At 41.9% G+C, this 21,812-nt stretch overlaps 1 protein-coding gene across 1 annotated transcript in view; it reads left to right on the forward strand.

The window, feature by feature from the left end:
- Nucleotides 1-5,021: 5,021 nt before the first annotated feature.
- The window catches only part of PH4alphaEFB (prolyl 4-hydroxylase subunit alpha-1), a 361,076-nt gene continuing 344,285 nt past the window's right edge, over nt 5,022-21,812 (forward strand). Inside the window, exon 1 of the mRNA XM_067137832.2 lies at nt 5,022-5,086. The gene's annotated coding sequence lies outside the window, so the exon portion shown is untranslated. The remainder of the gene's footprint in view (nt 5,087-21,812) is intronic.

Consider the following 21,812-nt stretch of genomic DNA (forward strand, 5'->3'; position numbering starts at 1 on the left):
CAGAGGCGGTCAGATAACTTCAGCTAGAAATCTCATGCACAATAGAAATATGACCGTACTGTATAGTTTACTACAATAAAGGATTAGCATTTGATTGAAATAGAATTAACATTTGTAAATAGTAGACCTGCTCAGGATGCATGTTTAATCATTTTGTGGGCTCTGACGATGTCCACTTTGGAAAATATACAGTAATTCATATATTCTGTAGAATATCTTCCTATTCAGATTTTTCTTCTTCTCTTGCTATTTGCTTTACGTCGCACCGACACAGATATGTCTTATGGCGACGAGGGGATAGGAAAGGCCTAGGAAGTGGAAGGAAGGGGCTGTGGCCTTAATTAAGGTACAGCCCTGGCATTTGCCTGGTGTGAAAATGGGAAACCACGGAAAACCAACTTCAGGGCTGCCGACAGTGGGGCTCGAACCCACTATCTCTCGATTACTGGATACTGGCCGCACTTAAGCGACTGCAGCTATCGAGCTCGGTTATTCGGATTTTAACACCACCCAAAATTAAACTTTTTCCTGTACACAATGTTTTATATTAGGAGCTAAAAGTACGCATGTGAATTAGAGATTGCGTGACGATATCACCAGCATTGTGCTTTCCCGACGTCGAAGTGGGTTAGGTCCCTCGTCAGTGAGGAAAACAACGGGGGAACTACATCCTCTTCGATGACGCCTAGGTTGGCTAGACTGCTGATGGTGGAGCTGTTGCGGTTCGAACCACCCTTCGAACATGCGCAGTGAATATATTACTGTACTAGCTGTAGTACCCGGCGTTGCCCGGATAGTAAATTTGCATTACCAGTTAGTTATGTGTGAAGTGAATTTTTATAGAATTCCTTTTTGACTTGCAGATTGATATGTTACGCTCTATAATGTTGTTTTAGAATTATTTAAATGCGTTTGATTTCAAGTTTTAGATTATTTAATTTTCGAGTAAAACTTCGTCCGTATGGAAGCTCGAATCGACTGGGAAGTATTTGATCCTGTCAAAAATTAATAAGTGGTAGCTATATGTATTTAGCCGTCGCACTATAGATACAATGTACAGGATTTCAACTGTCAATGAGACTGTCCACCCCCTCGCCCCCCCACCCCTAAGAGATAAAAAATCTGGATAGTCACCATTCATCTCAGTGACCCCGAAAACTGTAGATTCGACACTGTTTTCGATTATTTTTATATCTCACTTCCCCTGACCCTCGCCCCAAAGGGGGCTGAATATGAACTTCAAACAATTCGGAGTGTCACTATTCATTTCCGCGACCACGAAAACTATGGATTCGATACTATTCTAGATTATTTTATACCACCCCCCTCGCCCTCTGCCCATAACGGTGCTAGGGGTGTCTTACCCCCACGCGGTTTGTCTCCTGATACTAATTGATAAGTGTACCAAGTTTGGTGAAATTGCTCCAGTGGTTTAGGAGGAGATGTGTCATTTACACACACACACACACACACATCCATTTATATATATATATATATATATATATATATATATATATATATATATATAGTAAGATTGTGTTAACTTCATATTCTGTGATTTCCCCCGTAGGGAGGATGTCCTATGGACAAAGTATAATTGCTACAGATAGCGGAAAGAGTTAGTCAGGATTAAATTGGGGACTTGATTTATTTTCTCGGGACACCAGGACAGGCCTCTAAAATTCGGGACTGTCCCGAATTTTTCGGGACGTATTATCACAGTTGTATGTATGCATGTTGTATGTTGTGTATTCAGCCCGGCGGCTGGTTTCATCCTCCACAGTTCCGCCAATAGCTGTCATAAATAGCCTAGGCGTCACTGAAGAGGTGTACTAGGGAAATGAGGAGTGAGGTAGTTTCCCGTTGCTTTCCTCACTGAGCCAGAATTTGTATTACATATCATTTTGCCAAGCCCACTGAAATGCATGCACCAACCGACCCTATGAGCGATATTTTCACACAATCCATAACAGGGATAGGCTGCATAACCAATGGTATTACTAACAACGCTCATACCTCAGCCACTCTCATACTGTCAAAGTCAAGGATAAGACTGAGACAGGTCAATGGAAGTAACAAATTTGATATAGCCCGTACCAGAAGACATAGTGCACTCTAAACACTACATCTTGCCAGCAAAGGCAGTATCACCGTTAGTTAATCTTAAATATTGACAAGAAATCGCACTTGAAGTTTTGCTGTGCTACAGCCTACATTCACGGTGACCATATTTCCTGAGTCCGACGAATGGTTCATAATGGACAGTTTGCAACACCAAAACCACCCCTAACCACTCCTTAGCTGTTGTGATACATATACGAATTGATATAAAGCTCGCCTGACTTTGAACATTGCAAAACTAAACATAATCGTAGGAAGTATGAATGAATATCATTCACTGAAGTTTGTACAAAGTCTCAGGACCATTTCCTTCAATGTTTGCAATTGAAGCCGACGATGCTGTAATTTTTTTGTGATAATAATAAATATAAATAAAATCATGAATAAAAATAAAATTACTCAAAAACTTAATAAAATTAATAAGCATAATTAGCCGAAATGTCCGTAGTATGGGCGCCAGAGTTCACCAGAATGGATCCCTCGAATTTAGATAAGAGCATGATAGACTTTATATCCCAGGGCGTGTACATAATGCTGCGTACTGGTACATCTGCTGCAGGCCTTACCTAACCTCCTGAAAACGACTAATTAGGTAGGAACTGCACCTAGGTTTATCAATAACACTGATTCTAAAATAGCTAACTATATTCTGAACAAATTCCGTGCATGAGCACCTCATCAACATACAACATTATACATATAATACACACATAAAATATTGCTGGAAGACTCCATATTTACAACAACAACAATAATGAAAACCGTAGGAAAACGAAAGCGAGAACTAAGCTACCATTTGTAGATGGTCCGATGAACAATGTACATGTATGAAGATAAACACCCTTCACTGTCTCTATATCAATTCGATTTACCGATTCTCATAATCGGCAGTTATCACATCACACAGATACTGTACCTTGTACTACTGTGTTCACATATTTTAACACTTGTTGTAAAGATATATACACACTTCTGTCGATCCTCAACATATAAATTTATGGAAAGTCTGAGATAGCTTTCACCAACATATAATGCTAGGCCGCCACAAGTGCTACAATACTTAATGCGCAAGCACTCTCCACAATCAGCCACTTTCCACAAACATAACAAGACTACGCTCCACGAACGTTTGAAGTCCAGTCCATTGCAGCCGTGTCACTCCAGTACCGTGTATCAGCACCACTTACTTCCCGTACAGTGCCTCAGTTGTAGTTGTCGTTGTAGTTATCTTCCTTCTCGTTCCTTTACAATCACCTCTACAATCACCCTTACAATGTTCCTTACAATGTCTTACAATGTTTCCTACAATGTTCCAATCTCTAGGTTGCCGCCGTATCATCAACCTTTATAGACATCAACATCCCCCTCCTCTCAGATGAGACGTCTGGATTGGTGCTTGCCCACCAATCATGAGTGGTCCTCTTCTCAAGACATGCCCTGAACTTCTCCTTTCTCCCAAGAGATAAACAAACACTCGGGAGTTTTACATGAATCACCAAACTTTCCCTGGTACAGCAACAAGCTCATCTCATCAGGCTGGGATATATACATGACTCATGAATTTCCCGACACAAGTACATCACAACAGACACTGGGGTAGCCATATGACTCATTCAAATTACCAGAGTTATTAAAGCAATGTTTTCCCACTCGTGCAAAACAAATTACTCATACCTACATATGTGGATATCTTCCAGCTTACCAATATAAATGGCAAAATATACAAATGAAATTAATAATAATAATAATAATAATAATAATAATAATAATAATAATAATAATAATAATAATAATAATAATAAATCGAATACTGACAATAATATCTCTACCTTCTACATATAATTCGGGGGTGTGATATATGTACTATCACAGCGCACCAGTCGTAATTCTGTGACGACGACGACTTCTTTATGAGCACTTTGTCTTTTTCAGTTTCTCATACATTCCTAAACAATGTTTAGAAATTGATTTGGATGATTGCCATGGCTTTAACACATTCAGTTGTAATTGAGTTTTTCTCTTATCCCCGGGAATTATACACTGTCGACAACGCTCTATCTACGGACCAAGGATGGTACTGAAGATGGTTTTATATGGACCCATTAGTTGTAGGAAGTGACAGAACGAATTCACAGATGTTCTTCAACTTGGGAACGGTTGTGTTTCTTTTCAGTTCCTTTAAAACAGACAACAATCGCTGTTCCGATGTCTTTTAGCTCATCCCACTCCGCCAGGAAGGTGTTTGGTGAGGTATTAAAAAAAAAGGTGAATAAGTTAGTCAGGATTAAATTCGGGACTTTAATTATTTTCCCGGGACACCAGGACAGGCCTCTGAAATTCGGGTTTATACCGAATTTTTCGGGACATATTTTCACCGTACCGATATTGTGTGCTCCAATTTGTAGAAGTGGCACGACGACATATTGTTGTAAATAGCATGGTAAACACTCTACAAAATTAATACTTGATGTTTATGGACCGTAAAGTTTAAGAGGGGAAATTTATTAAATCAGTTAAAACCAAACCAAACCCCATGGCACTACAGCCCTTGAAGGGCCTTGGCCTACCAAGCGACTGCTGCTCAGCCCGAAGGCCTGCAGATTACGAGGTGTCGTGTGGTCAGCACGACGAATCCTCACGGCCGTTATTCTTGGCTTTCTAGACCGGGGCCGCCATCTCACCGTCAGATAGCTCCTCAATTCTAATCAAGTAGGCTGAGTGGACCTCGAACCAGCCCTCAAGTCCAGGTAAAAATTCCTGACCTGGCCGGGAATCGAACCCGGGGCCTCCGGGTAAGAGGCAGGCACGCTACCCCTACACACGGGGCCGCTATTAAATCAGTTACTAATTTAAATAATGTACTATTTTAAACAAGCTACTAATAAAATATCATCTTTCCAGATTGCAGTTCCTACTTGGAACTTGCGCCCAGTAAACTGAAGAAGACTGCATTACCTGTTGGTCGGTAAGTTCACCACTGCTGCACTCTTTATTACGATATTGTCTTCTATCGCTCATATTTTATCAAAAATCTGTGTAAGACCAGGGTGCTTATCTGTGACTCTTATTTCCAATTATATAAAGATCGTTCATTTGAAACATAGACGGTGTCTGAGAGAATCTACAGACAGCCCAACCGTTCATGCACCTGTCCCAACGCTGAACAAGTTTTTCTATACCCTCCACAGTGACGGGCTCCGGTTGAACCACCCATCCACACCATCAGGAAACGCTTGATCGGTGATAAAACTCTTACTCTTCAGGGCTTTTTTCAGCAGTATTGTCACAAGGAGAGAGATCTTATCTGAACGGCGGATGATCCGCAAAACCCTAGAGAAGGCAGTGCTTATGTCCAATGTTACATTGGCAGCGTGTTGATGTCCATTACCGTGGAGCGCCCTTCGTGACACTTTTCTGAGTCAAAGCAATTTCTTTGCACAAGAATTGAATCTTGCCACGCTGTGTTAGTTTGGACGTAACCATTAAACACGAATGTTGCTTCCTCCACTTCGCGGTCGCGTGTCTCAGGCTGACCACGTTCTGAGCTGTTACTACAAACACCAACCCTTATAATAGTATGTCATAAGATAGTTTTTTCGGGTTTATAGGCCTTAGGGGAGTTTGAAGTTCCCGACGTTTCACTATTCTCAAGGGATGCTTGGCTCCGAGATCTGAGACTATCAGTAGCGCAGTCCACCGCTGTTAAATTTTTAGCAGTTCTGTATATAATTAAAGACATTCCCACTCCATTCGCTTATCTGTGAATGTCGTTCGGTTAAAGCGCATTGTTTGTATTTTGGGAGACTGGCGGCACATAAGACGATCAGTAGTTTGAAGGGACGTTAAATCCATTATAATAGTAATAGAAATTTAGTAGTCCGACTCCGAGGCTCATGTTCAGCTCAGTGGCGTTCGAGGTTTCAGCTTCGATTCTTGGTTGCGTCAGCATTTTAGCCTCATCTGGTTAGTTCGCCAGCCTCGAGGACTGGTTATTTTCGTTCGTCTTAACACCTTCATATTCATACAGCACATCAGATTATCAACCACTGCAGATAGGCGCAATAGTGAATTCATCCCTCCGCATGGGGTTAACATGAAGAAGGGCATACGGACGTTAACTGGGCCAGATAGGCTTATAGTGCCGACCTCGAGTAATTGGGAAAACGCTAGGAAGTAGAAAAGGAAATTTTGTTCCTAGATGTTGGATATACTGGTCTCATGCAACCTCAGATCAGTGTTACTACCTGTATCATCTAACATAACAACGCTGTGGATACGCCTTTGGAAACGGTACCCATAGAGAGTCATTTCCGTTCATCGAGCCCTACCACAGTCTTATCCTTTTTACATGATCGACTCCTTCTACTGAAGCGAGATCGAAGAATTATGTCCTTCGTGGTAGTTAATTTTAATGCCAGGAGTATACTTTACGCTTAACCACAGTGTCTTATTTATACACTATTCAGTATCATCAACATTGGTACTGTAATAATATCGTTCGCACTCACGTTGACATTACAAAGTTGTACTAACGTAGTCATTGTTATAGTCATAGTAGTAAACTCGAGAACAATTGAGAAAGGAATAGGACTTCTAGACATATCTTCATGAGACTTCTTACCGTGTGCACCAGGATCCATTTACATGCCAACACTACCGACCCGGTGAGCTTCAGAAACAGAAACTACGGATGAAGTTCGAGATCGAACGCACATTCTCACTATGTACCCAGCCACCACTGACATCAGGCCAAACGAGGTAATGCTACGAAGTGTGCCTTTTTTTTTTTTTTTTTTTTTTTTTTTTTTTTTTTTTTTTTTTGCATTGCATTGCATTGCACCGACACAGATAAGTCTTGTGGCGATCATGGGCTAGAAAAGGGCTAGGAGTTTGAAGGAATCGGCCATGGCCTTAATTAAGGTACAGTCCCAACACTTGCCTGGTGTGAAAATGGGAAACTACCTAAAACCATCTTCAGGGCTGTCGCCTCACAGCTGCGCGCTCCTAACCGCGCGGCCAACTCGCTCGGTGATTCTGATATTCAATCAGTTGTTACTTCTGTCATTGTGGGAGGGGTATCAAGTTTGTTTACCCCAGGTAGTAATAAACCTAAAGAAAGAAAGAAAGAAAGAAAGTGGGATTTACTTTTTTTCTTTTTTGCCAAGCTGAGTGGTTAGGTCGAAAGAACACTGGCTCGCCGAGTCCAGGTTGGCGGGTTCAATTATTGCTCGCGAGGAGAAACCAGACCATGCGTCCAACCGATTTCAACGAGTTTCGATGTACCTGTTGGGGGATACTCAACAGTAAGTCGTGTATAAGGGTTTAGGTCAATACGCTTTTGTTTTTGAAAAAAATTGAAGTCAAATATCATGACGCAGGATCCGCTTCAGACCAAGTGGAAGGGATAGAACACTAGAAGGCGATTTTTTTTATTTAAACATGGCAGGTCCGTAACCTAATAATTTCTGAAACAAAATAAATTATTATTTGAGGGTATGTGAAGATAAAAATACGAACAAAAATATTACGAAAGTTACGGTACACCTTATCTTCTACCTGAAATTATTATAGGCTTAAACATTCTCACAGTCACTGCTGGATATCTCTCTCTCTCTCTCTCTCTCTCTCTCTCTCTCTCTCTCTTTCTCTCGTGTGAATAGAAAACGGCCAACAAGAAGGTTACTCGTTAGTTGGTTGTGAGTCATCGAGCAGCACGCTGGCAAAGATTTTTAAAATAGGGATAGGCCTATCAGGTCCGCATCTGTACTGTAGTGGTTAGTGTACTTAGCTGCCTCCCCCGGATGCCGGGTTCGATTCCCACCCCAGCCATCCTGGAAGCGGTTTTCCGTGGTTTCCCACTTCTCCTCCAGGCAAATGTCGGGATGGTACCTAACTTAAGGCCACAGCCGCTTCCTTCCCTCTTCCTTGTCTATCCCTTCCAATCTTCCCACCCCCCGCAAGGACCCTGTTCAGTATAGCAGGTGAGGCCGCCTGGACGAGATACTGATCATCTTCGCCAGTTCTATACCCGAACCAGAGTCTGAAGCTCCAGGACACTGCCCTTGAGGCGGTAGAGGTGGGATTCCTCGCTGAGTCCGAGGGAAAAACAGAGAAAGAATAATAATAATAAGAAGATGAGCTACCGGTACAGTGAGTGAATCATTCCATGTGTGATATATAGTTGTTACTTAACTGTACTTTGTGTCCGGCTCCATGGCTAAATGGTTAGCGTGCTGGCGTTTGGTCCAGAGGGTCCCGGGTTCGATTCCCAGCCGGGTCGGAGACTTTATCCTTAAATGGTTATTTCCCTTGGTTCGAGGACTGGGTGTTTGTGTTGTCCCCAACATCCCTGCAACTCACGCACCACACATAACTTTTTTTTTGCTAGTTGCTTTACGTCGCACCCACACAGATAGGTCTTATGGCGACGCACATAACTCTATCCTCCTTCAGAATGAATGAAGAATAGCCCTCGGCGAACGCGTGACCGCCATACCAACATGCTTTCCATGACCAGTGACAGAAGAAACAAAACGAGAAATAACTGATGCTGTCCACTTTTATGTCAAGACATTGGAGAAAGGAGGCATTATAAATCCAGAAGCAAGCAGCTGTACCTTCCGTGCTCTCGAAACTGATGGGAAATGAAATTTTGCAACAATTTTGGAACATTAAAGTTGAAATGGCGTTCGTTGTCGAAGAAAAACTGATTCGCGAAGAAGAAGAAGAAGAAGAAGAAGAAGAAGAAGAAGAAGAAGAAGAAGAAGAAGTCTGTGAAAATGTCGTGCCTATTCCGAAGACGGAAGTACTGCCATCGCAATCCAACTCTTCTTCATCACTTACTGATGACAGCTATGTGCCAAATATCAAGAAAATACATTTTGAAGCTATACCACTTGACGTTTAAATGATGGCGGTAAGTCTAGCGCAGAGGTGCTCACGCTGGGCTTTCCGTCCCTCGGGCGCCCAGCACTGTAAAGGGCCCTTTACACGTTCAGACTTGTCTGCACAGACCACGTTTGCAACGACCGTCTGCACATCTGGTCTGCACTGTTCACGCTGCGTTTACACGTTCCGACCATTTGTACATCTTTCGCACAGTCCTGTATTTCTAATTGAGACGAGCGGAGGTAGTATTTCCTCACCATGGCCACATTAAGTCAATTAACTTACAAAGTGGTACCTACTTCTGTCTAGTATTATTTCGGAAGTTAAAACGCGGAAGAAATCACAACGTAGAAGGTGGACAAAAGACTGGCTTCTACAACACGTTTCGCACGTTGATCTTTTGAAGGAGTTAAAATTGGAAAAAGATGACTGGTTTAACTACTTGAGAATGGACGAAGAGAAATTCTTAGTGTTGTTACAGTATGCCACACCGTATATAAGGAGAGAAGACAGTGTAATGAGAGAATCGATAAGCACTTTAGAAAGACTTGTAGTAACATTGAGGTTTCTGGCAACGGGAAAGAGCTATGCGGACTTTAAATTTTCTGCTATAGTGCCTCCTTCATCTTTAAGCCACATCATTCCGGAAACATGCCGTGCTATATATGTAGTTCTAAGAGAGGAATATTTAAAGGTGAGAATTCAAAGGCATTATTTTGCTTAGGTAAAATAGATTGCGTGTTCCTTCCTCAACTGCTGGAGTTCCGTTCTGTAAGTTGAGTGTATTCATTCATTCATTCATTTATTCATCCATCCATCAATAATAAGGGCTCTCTTTTCATCTGGTGATTATCCGTGACAGGGAGAGAACAGTAGCGGTATTTATTGGGTCATGAAAATATGCATGAATACCGTTCAATCGTGCAATCATTCATTCATTTACCTATTCGTGCAGTCATTCCCAATGTGTGTTGTAATTATAGTATAACTGGATCAGGTACAGAATTGTGACATGAAGCACTAATTGAACTCACGAAGTGTTAAGATAGGCCTACATGTTGTCCTAGATCATATAACACTGTTAACATCTAGGACAGAATGAATGAATCAGTTCATTAATTATTTAAAATACAATTTCAAGATTGGGTGTAAATAGTTAGTAGGCTTAATTTTAATGTTTAATGTCGTGATAGATGGACAAGTTGTGATAAGGAAATGTTAGTTTAGAAATTAATGCATCATATGCGGCGTTTTCTTCATTCCTGACACTGTATTATTTGCTCTTGATCTTCCAAACACTTGGCAATGATTTATAGAGTTCTATGAATTCAATCATATATATACGGGTACAATTACGGGAATCTTGAGTAAACTCACTCATAGCGTTTCTGTATTGAGAGCAAACACTACGCTACAGTACAACACTACATACACGCTCCCAGACGAAGGACTGTGCTATCTGTCTGCAGCGTTGTCTGCGCAAGCTTTACACGCTCAGACTTGTCTGCGCGTGGTCTGTGTTCATTCAAACTCCGCCAGACTTTGCACAGGCCGAACACAGACCGCAGTACAGACCAAAATTACGGTCGGCGATTCATTTACACGCAACGACTTGTCTGCACAAACACGGTCTGTACAGACATATCTGTGTAAATATTTGAGCGTGCAAAGGGCCCTTAAGTGGACAGGCTGGCAGGCGACGAGCACAGCGTCTGCTATTCAACACAGTGACGTTGTGGTTACGTCACACACCGTGAAGGATGGGCGTAGTTCTTCCAGTCACTCTCGATCACTGCTGCGATACCCGAGTTTGAAATGGAGGCAGAAGGTAATGAAAGAAAGAGGACAGAAATCCACGTCATTTTTAATTTACTGTACCCGAAATGGTCACATGTAATCCATCCCGATGTTTCCCGGGCGTTTGTGTGTTGTCTTCACAATGTGTCCTTTGGACCACACCGTAATACTGGGAAGTGATACATCTTTCCTCCCGACGTCTTTGGACAACATGGGGGGCGGGGGGGGGAATAAAACGGACAAAGAACTTTGTTCTCTCCACATTCTGGAACACCGTCTTTACAACAGCGAAGTGTCTGTACGTTGTCAGTTGTTCGAAATCTTGAGAAAGTTGTAATGAAGTTAGATAAGATTTGAACATGTGTTCATGAACTTTGTTCGAGACAGTAGTTTCTACCACGTCGAACTGAGCGCTTGGATTTTAAACACTAACACACACTAATGCGAGTATGCAAGCGCTATAGTGTATAATGTACTGGAGCATTTGTTAATTTTTTTTTTTTTTTGCTTTACGTCGCACCGACACAGATATGTCTTACGGCGACGATGGGATAGGAAAGGCCTAGGAATTGGAAGGAAGCGGCCGTGGCCTTAATTAAGGTACAGCCCCGGCATTTGCCTGGTGTGAAAATGGGAAACCACGGAAAACCATCTTCAGGGCTGCCGACAGTGGGGCTCGAACCCACTATCTCCCGATTACTGGATACTGGCCGCACTTAAACGACAACTTGGAACATTAATGTGAGTTACTTTGAAATGAACTGCCAAACGCAGAGAAGTAACACAAAATTAGTGTAAATACAGTGATTCTATTAATAAAACAATGTTCTTGTGTTTTACAAACTGTGACATGTGCATGCCAATCCTTAAGATATGGTCAAGCTACATTTTCTTTTATGTGGTTCATCATGTTGAACTTGAGAGTGTTCAAACATCAATAGTGTATAATTCAAAGTGGAAAGCAGATATACATAATTATTGCAACGAAGAAGTTACCTTGTATTAAAGTACAAAGTTAAGTTACAATCACCTTATGTTATTTATGGTGTTAGATATCGAACAAGATCGAGGTAATCGTTTCGCAAAAGTGAAGTGCAAATCTGTACGTTTATTTCGTCGCGGCACGAATTCATCAGGGATAACGCATCATATGACCTACAAGACTTCACAAAGACGTCCACATCCCTTTTCACCCGGATTCGATGACGAATGACCAAACAGTAACTTAACCCTTTTTAATCCCAAGATGTAAGCTTAAATCTTGGAGGAGAGCTGAAGAGTAACACACATGTTGTAAAGGACTTCCGAAAGTGACAGCAATGAGTATGAATCGTGGAGACCGCCAAGTTTCGATTCAGATTTTTTTAAAATTAGTATGCACAGTTCTCAATGGGTGTACTTCGGTAACAGTAGGTACATGTAAGTTATTGCAAGCTTATTTTGAAATGGTTAATTAACATTTAAATATTTATGAATTACCTGGATGAGTGTGATATTTGTAATTTAAGTACCTTTGACCGAACTTTCATAAGATGGCTATGGGGTACTAAGATATATGGTTTTAAGGTATTTAAATCAAACAATAAAGGACATTCAAGTGATTATGAGTGTTAATGAAGTGAAGAATTTAATCGTTGAATTATAATAGAAAAAGAATTAAAGCCACAGCTGATTATAAAGCTTATGTTCTGTTGTTCAGTTTAAATTTAAGGTCAAGGTAAATTCTTAATCAATGATTGTGCCATAGCACAGTTTTGGTTTATTAGTAGTGTAACTTGCCAACAAAAAGAAACAAAAAGAGGGAAAAGCACAATGTGAAAGAGATGTCATTCCGTTTCAAATCTCTTAGTTTTATTTTTGATGGATGTTTGCCTGAATTTGTCAGTACACTTATGACAGCCTGATATGCTATATTTGGTATCACGCTGGATTTGTGATGTAATAAAATTTTCCAAATTTTGTCTTTTGTAATGTACACATATTCTTGGACTTTTTTTTTCTCATTCAAGTATAACCTCCTCTTTGTGAGTCTAGCCATGTCACAGCTCTCATTGTTCTATACTGGCCCGTATCGACCCGAGGTTTCCATGCTTTCCTATATGCCTAATTCCTTTTAGGGAACATTACGTTATAAGAAAAAAGTCATTTATGTCCGTTACATTTTTTGTATTTTGACCGGATACAATAAAGAGTTAGGCATACAACATCAAATATTTTTATAATGTACGTAATGAATTACAATTTTCATTATTACACTTTAAGAGGTGCTTTAGTAACAGTTTTAATATAATACAGAGCTGATACGCTGTTGCTTGTGGTTGTTCGGATTTAAATTATCTGATAAGCTCACCAACAATCCAATCATGCTTACCGGGAATAACATGAATGAGGTTATTTATTTGAAGGCATACTGTACATCTACCTGGTAGAAGTATTTATGTTGTTGTTGTTGTTTCACTTTAATCCGGGATGGTAAATATCTATGTCCTCACTCGTGATTAAACTCCCTCTCACCATTTAGAGGCTAGCTACAGTATTATCACCGGACGCCTGTTCAATTTGAAATGCTATTTTCAGAACTTCAGTGAGCAGGGAAAGTCAAACAACAAACAACACTGCTCCACTGTGCAAAATAATTGTTTCATTATGTAATTATATGTATTTTTGCTTAATTAATAAGAGGAATTTTACTTTTTTAAATCAAAACCCTGTCATTCCTATGCAAGGAATTGTACATCGTAGCTCGTACGCTTAAACTCTGTACCTTTGTAGATGGTAACACAAACATTATAACGTATCAGTTTTCTCTGAATGAACAAATACAAGAAAATAAAACTGACTGTTTATATCGAGCGCAGTATAAATCAAACCGGAATATCTTGAAAAGGTCAGGTTTTGTGGTTGCTGCGATTATAGAGTTTTATGTGAAACAATCATCCAATTCAGCACTTCGGTGAGTAGTGGAGGAGAGCTTCGTAATCACAATCGAACGTCAATGCCCCCTCGCTTTCCTGCAAAGTGTGTTCGCTCTCTCGCTTCACTGTAACGTATGCTTGCTACGTAAGCTGCCCAGATTTACGTCACGCCAGTCTGGCCTCACTGGGCTAGCCTCAACGGGCGCCCAGAGGAGCACGTCTGCTCGAGCGAAATAGCATCCGAAGTGGAGTCTCCGATCATTACACAAGAATGGAGCGACGTCTGCCTTGAAACGCAAGAAAGAGTGAAAGACATCGCGATGGGAGAAAAAGTACGAGACCATAGATAAATGGACGTTCGATCGAGTTGTTAAAGCAAGATGACTTAACGAGAACGTGAAAACGCGAACGTTGCAATAGTGTACTGCAGTGGAGCACTTCAGTATACAATTGATAGTGACTTCAAATTTACCGTTCCTTCGTCCTGGCTTACAGAATCTATCCGAATCCGGCAACGTAACGTCACAAAACATGTTTCATTTAAGTATAGAACGACGTACGCTGAAAGCAGTAGAGCTCTTCCACAAGCATGCGGCACCTCTTATAATTAAAACATTTGATCGAGATTACGTTATCAGTACCGATCAAACGGGTTGCGAATATCGATTAAATATCCGACGTACTCTGTCTCATAACAGTGAAAAAGGAACCGTTGTTGCGGTCCGTAGTATTGACGAAGTGACGCATTCTTTCACCGCGCAATATTGTTTGACGCTTTATGGAAAATTGCTGCCGAAAGTTTTTCTATGCCTACAGGAAAATACCGACAAATTCGGAGTGAGAGTGGCACAAAAATAATCGTCTCACAGAAATGTGCAAACAGTACGTTACATGTTCGAAATCCGGTAAATTGACAACCGGCATTTACACGTTGCACCTGTTCTAAAACCCGATGTCATGGATAAAAACTTTTGTTTACTACTCGATTAATGGGGTGGACAAACTGATATGGCCGTGTGTGATTCCACATTCGTGGATGGCGAAATCCGGCCGACTTGCACGCTGAAAGTTATTCCGCCGAAGTGCACACCCATGTGTCAACCGTGTGATGTTTATTTTTTTCGCTAAGTGAAGAAGTTTTTTGGAAAGCTCCAAAACTATCACACACTCTTCGAAACACAGCGAGAACTTCATCATCGAGCTGATGCTATAAATATTCACAGCGTTGTACATAAACAGTTGTCGGCACCAATATTTCAGGCGATGATATCATACGCATGGTATGCGTCGAAATTAACCGCGGAGAGACAGGTCTTTTATGGACGTAAACGAGGTTTGCTTTCCAAAGAATATTGATCGGGAGAAAAGTGCGAGCGATAAGGTGGCTTTCAACCAATGTGCTTGGTGCAGAAGATTTCTCTGCTTTTCGTGTGTCTATGATGAATACCGTCCAACACACCGTGAAGGCAAACTATGACGAGGAGAACGTGAGTGAATCAACGAGAGATCGAATAGTAAATGTTACGGGACTGTCGTGGATCACAGAGGTGTAAGAAGGTGCTGGGGTGAATGGGCGGAGAAGGAATTGACCAGATCATAAGTTAATGTACTAAATTTTGAAACTGTATTCATTTCCTTCCTTTTCTTTTTAATTTGATACATAGAAAATTTGGAAGAAGTACCGATAACGACCAGGAAAATCTAAATGAGGTCGTCAGCTCCCATAACAGTGGACTGTAAGTCCGAATATTAGGTACTAAAAATATAATTATTAACGCGATAACATACAAGGAATGAGCATTATAGCTCTGAACAGGTACACTATTTATAAGAGCATGTTTGCTCCACTAACTTACATAGCCTAGGCGTCTGAGCTCCAAATTTACTACAGTCCAGCATCTCAGAGACATAAGTTTTTAATAGCCCACTGACAACCTGTAGGTTCTTCTTAGCTGAAGTATGTACACATCTTTGCCCTGATTTGGGCTTATTTATCGCTCGACAGTTTATTACACATTGGTCTGTAAACAATTACAAAATAAACAGGGGCAATGAATACCCATTCTTTTTTTTTTTTTTTGCTAGGGGCTTTACGTCGCACCGAATACCCATTCTAAATGGTCTTTATGTAAAAAGAAAAGGTTTAACATGATTGGCTGTGAACAAAAGGTTAGGAGGCGAGACACTTGCACTCCATCTAGAGTACCCGTATTTTAAAACCCAAAGTAGACTTATGGCCCAAAAGATACAGAGGCTATGCCTATTGTACGCCGGGGTGAGTAAATGAGAAACCTTAAATTCCAAAACAGAGTTAAGAATTTTATATGATTAGAAACTTTAGCCACCCCACACCAAATTGAATGGGAATCAACAGAGGGGACTCACTCTTTGTTCCCTTAGTTTACATGTCTCCCAGTTGGGATTTGAACAGAGTCCTCAGACTTGCCGAAAATCTACATTTAAACCATGAAATTAGAACTTTACATGAATAAAAGAAGTTTGAAACCTTCTTCTCAAGCTATCTACTGAAGCTATCACATGTTAAGAAAATTCTGCCATTACCTTGAGTTGCTGGGCCTTCCGAACGCCGATCCGCGGCCCCGGCCCCGAAGATCACGCCACACTTACTAAACTGGAGCAAAGATGATGACGACACAGCCCTAAGGTGCCCAGCTTTTATACCATTTCGAGGGGAAGTTTCCAGAACTCTTTACAGATAGGCTGGATGCCTGTACACAGCCCCAATTTTAATTGGCTAACAAAATTCCTAATTGGTTGGTAACTATAGAAGAAGGAAGCAGTAGGAATGTTGATAACTATGCTACATAAACAAAACAACCTTCAGAAACGAAGGTTATCCAACTTTAAAAATTCGACTTTCCCTTAAGAATTAATTGTCCTTAATCGCGCCAGAGGGGGCGCTTAGACCGATGGTAGAGACATCTAACAGTTGCAAACCCAAGTAACTTTGCATAACATTAGCTCAAGTTCAATTACATACATAGCCTTATAGAAGGCGCGCAGTTTAACTGGACGGAGAAGGTGTAACCCCGTACAGTATGAGGACGTTTATGTTAATTTGAGGTAGAAAATAAAACAGTCCACCTCTGTGGTGTAGTGGTTAGTGTGATTAGCTGTCTTCTAGTATGGACTAGAACAAATGTGTTTCTTTCATTGATCTGTCCCGGTCTTATCCTTGGTTTTGACAATATGAAAGTGACCGAGATATGTGCGATTCTAGTAATATCGTTCATTATACAGCCAGTCGCTGTTATGAATGGTGTGAAAATATCGCTCATAGGGTCGGTTGGTGCATGCATTTCAGTGGGCTTGGCAGACTGATATGCAGTAGCAACTTCTGGCTCAGTGAAGAAAGCAACGGGAAACAACCTCACGCCCCATTTCCCTAGTATGCCTCTTCACTGACGCCTAGGCTATCTATGGCAACTGTCGGTGGAACTATAGAGGATCAAACCAGCCTTTGGGCAGAATACCCAACATACATGAAAAATGTGTGGCAGTACAACCCGGGATCAATCAGAATGTTCTTTGTCACTGTCGGATTTAACCCCGGATCTCGAGCTTAACTGCAACGACCCAGACTTGGAGTGAGAAGAGAAGAACTTACCTCAAGTATAAGTTGTGTCACAGTGAACCCCAGGTTGCCAAGGCGTTGCAGTGTCCCACTAGTCCTGTGGTGAACTCAGAAAACACACAGGGAGCGTGAAATCGAACAGTCAGCACTTTTTGTTGTAGTTTTTATTTACCATGCGATATACGACGACAATGCCTTTGCTGGCGAGATGTAAGGTTTACAGTGTACTGTGTCTTTGGTATGGGCTATATCAAATTTGTTACTTTCATTGACCTGTCTCAGTCTCATCCTTGGCTTTGACAATATGAAAGTGACTGAGGTATGAGTGATGCTAGTAATACCATTCCGTGCAGCCAGTCCCTGTTATGAATGGTGTGAAAATATCGCTCATAGGGTCGGTTGGTGCATGCATTTCAGTGGGCTTGGCAGACTGATATGTAGTAGCAACTTCTGGCTCAGTGAAGAAAGCAACGGGAAACAACATCACGCCCCATTTCCCTAGTATGCCTCTTCACTGACGCCTAGGCTATCTATGGCAGCTGTCGGTGGAACTATAGAGGATCAAACCAGCCTTTGGGCTGAATACCCAACATACATGAAAAATGTGTGGCAATTAAACCCGGGATCAATCAGAATGTTCTTTGTCACTGTCGGATTTAACCCCGGATCTCGAGCTTAACTGCAACGACCCAGACTTGGAGTGAGAAGAGAAGAACTTACCTCAAGTATAAGTTGTGTCACAGTGAACCCCAGGTTGCCAAGGCGTTGCAGTGTCCCACTAGTCCTGTGGTGAGCTCAGAAAACACACAGGGAGCGTGATATCGAACAGTCAGCACTTTTTGTTGTAGTTTTTATTTACCACGCGATATACGACGACAAAGACAAATGAACAAAAACCATACATGCGGATCCTTTTTCTTTCTTCTTTTCAGTCCTTTGCTTTGATTTAAGCCTTCTTCACAGTTGCGTATTTTTGTGATAACTGGAGGCATGAAGAATACGCAGCCGTAAATAAACTTACTCTATAAAATAAACCGCATTGTTTTCATCATTAGCGGTCTGTTTACCTCCGTCAATAATAAAAAAAGGTACATTGTTTATCTTTTTCGTATTCTTTCTCTTTTCTGGGGAACAGTATATTTATGGCAGTGTGCGATGTGTGATTTTACGAGAGTTCACTGTCAGAATTTAAAATTTAAATATCTATATTGTACCTTCTCTGAAAACTGCCTTACAGCAGGTACAGCAAAACTTTCACGAAGCAGCATGTAATTTCTTAAAATTGGTTTATTTAATTATTATAATAACATATTTGTTCCTACGAACTCTGAAATTAACCACAACCAAACCAAATCCCATGGCGCAACAGCCGCAATAGGCCATGGCCTGCCAAACCACCTCTGCTCAGCCCGAAGGCCTTCAGATTGCGGGGTGTCGTGTTGTCAGCACGACGAATTATCTCGGCCGCTATTCTTGGCTTTCTAGACTGAAGCCGCCATCTCCCCGTCGGATAGTTCCTCAGTTGTAATCACGTAGGCCAAGTGAACCTCGGGCCAGCCCTCAGATCCGGGTAAAAATCCCTCACCCGGCTGGGAATCGAACGCGGAGCCTCTAGCTAAGAGGCAGGCACACTACCCCGACACCGCGGAACCAGCGCTCTGAAATTAAATTGTAACAAAATATAAGACGTGCGTGAGTCATTTGAAGAAACTAAATGCGTGCCGTTTATCCAACTGTTTTAGCTTTCCTGTTGATTTATCCATGGCACTGTGATGTTTCGTCTTGATTCACTCCACTGCAAACTTGCATTAAAGCATTGCACTCGAGGGCCATTTATTGTGATAAAAAGCTGATTAGATTCATGGAACTCTGAATCCCCTCTCATATTCGGCTGTAGAAATGGGAACAATTTCGTCGAATTTGTAAGGTCTCGCTCAGAGGATGGAATGCACTTTGGATTTTCTTTATGGTAGATGAAAGTCTTTCCCAAGTAAAGTGCACATGTTTTCATTTAATGTGAATTTGACCATTCTATATAAACGAAGTGTTGACATATCACTATAAAACACACATTCACATTCATCTGAGGGCCATGCAGCTGAATTTAAAACCACTGCATCGAAAAAAAAGGACGATGTTCATGGCGACAAAATATTGAATTCGTAGATTTCAAGTAAGTCCGCCTCTCTGATGTAACTTACAGTTAGTGGTTAGTGCGATTAGGCCCGAGTTCGACTTCCGGCTCAGCCATGAAATTTGAAAAGTGGTAGGAGGGCTGCAACGGGGTCCACTCTGCCTCGGGAGGTCAACTGTGTAGAGGGGGCTCGATTCCCACCACAGCCATCCTCAAAGTGGTTTTCCGTGGTTTCCCACTTCTCCTCCAGGCAGATGCCAGAATGGTACCTAACTTAAGGCCACGGCCGCTTCCTTCCCTCTTCCTTGTCTAACCTTTCCGATCTCCCCATCCCTCCCACAAGGCACCAGTTCAGTATAGAAGGTGAGGCAGCCTGGGCAAGGTATTGGTACTCCTTCACAATTGTATCCCCCGACCAAATATCTCACGCTCCAGGACACTGCTCTTGAGGTGGTAGAGGTGGGATCCCTCGCTGAGTCCGAGGGAAAAATCAATCCTGGAGGGTAAGCGGATTAAGAAAGGAATAAAGAAAGAAAGAAAGAAAGAAAGAAAGAAAGAAAGAAAGAAAGACAGAAAAAAAGAAAGAAAGAAAGGAAGGTTTCAAAAATCCACTGACTGGGATATAATTATACCTGACAGGGACGTATTCATATCCGGATGCTGTGATGGACTAATTTACTGCGGGGGAGGGAGAATACTCCTCGCCCCCCCCCCACCCCCGTACAATTAACACAGTATTTATGACGCCACGCGCTAATGCCCAGTCATAAAATGAACGTCAGCGTAGTAATCTAATCGTGAATGTTTTTAATTGCTTTTTTTAATCCTTTTATGGCTACTTAATGCGTTGGACAATGGTAAAGGAATGAAGCAAATCTGTGTGAAAATCCATAATCTTTGGCATATTTCTTTGGAAACGTGGTCCGTGGAGAATTACTTCGAGAGTTAATTCTCGTAAGAAATCCGTTGTCCGCCTCTGCGGTGTAGTGGTTAGTGTGATTAGCTGCCACCCCCGGAGGCCCGGATTCGATTCCCGGCTCTGCCACGAAATTTGAAAAGTGGTACGAGGGCTGGAACGGGGTCGAGTCAGCCTCGGGAGGTCAGCTGAGTAGAGGTGGATTTGATTGCTACCACAGTCATCCTGGAAGTGGTTTTCCGTGGTTTCCCACTTCTCCTCCAGGCAAATGCCGGGATGGTACCTAACCTAAGGCCACGGCCGCTTCCTTCCCTCTTCCTTGCCTATCCATATCCCACCAAGACTCCTGTTCAGCATAGCAGGTGAGGCCGCCCGGGTGATGTACTGGTCATCCGCCCCAGTTTTATCCCCCGATCCAATGTCTCACGCTCCAGGGCACTGTCCTTGAGGCGGCAGAGGTGGGATCCCTCGCTGAGTTCGAGGGAAAAACCAACCCTGGAGGGCAAGCAGATTAAGAAAGAAAGAAAGAAAGAAAGAAAGAAAGAAAGAAAGAAAGAAAGAAAGAAATCCGTTTCTCTCTTTAAAACCTTCGCTCATTCATACAAATCTCGAAGAATACCTTCATCCCCCGGACACCCACATTTGGTTAGATGTGTGTGGCCATGGTAGGGTCCCCAGCTGACAACGGAGAGTATCATTACTTGAATGCTGGAATTTTTTTTTTTTTTAAACCGTGGGAATTGGCTGCGTGTTTTGGGTCACATAGCTCTGAACTTACACTCGGGAGATATAGGCAGCCTCGAAGATTATTTCATGTGGTTTCCCATGTTCATACTAGGCAAATTCTGGGAGGGGCTGCCTAGCCGACGCGGTAAAGGCGTGCTCGATTCACCCGGAATTACGTAGGTTCGATTCCCCGTCAGGAAATCCAGAATTTTAAGAAACGAGTTTTCAATTTCTGGAGCAGCACATCGCAGTGAGGTTCACTCAGCTTGCAGCAAAAATGAGTACCAGGTTAATTTCTGGGAGCAAAAGCGGCCGGACATAGAGCTAACCACTCTATCCCATGCTGGGACTGTACCTTAATTACTGCCACGGCTGCTTCCTTCCCAGTCTTAGCCTTTTCCGACCCTTATGTCGCCGGAAACCTTACGTATGTTAGCGCAACGTTAAACCACTGGCACAAGAAATAGTGTTTAAAAGCTTGTGGCCAATTTTCAGCTGTATATATTTGTTATTGGATTTTATTTATTTATTTATTTATTTATTTATTTATTTATTTATTTATTTATTTATTTATTTATTTATTTGCTTTACATCGCACCGATACAGATAGGTCTTATGGCGACGATGGGACAGGAAAGGCCAAGGAATGGAACGAAGCGGCCGTGGCCTTAATCAAGGTACAGCCCCAGCATTTGCCTGGTGTGAAAATGGGAAACCACG

The sequence above is a fragment of the Anabrus simplex genome, chromosome 1, assembly GCF_040414725.1.
Source record: "Anabrus simplex isolate iqAnaSimp1 chromosome 1, ASM4041472v1, whole genome shotgun sequence".
NCBI lineage: Eukaryota > Metazoa > Arthropoda > Insecta > Orthoptera > Tettigoniidae > Anabrus > Anabrus simplex.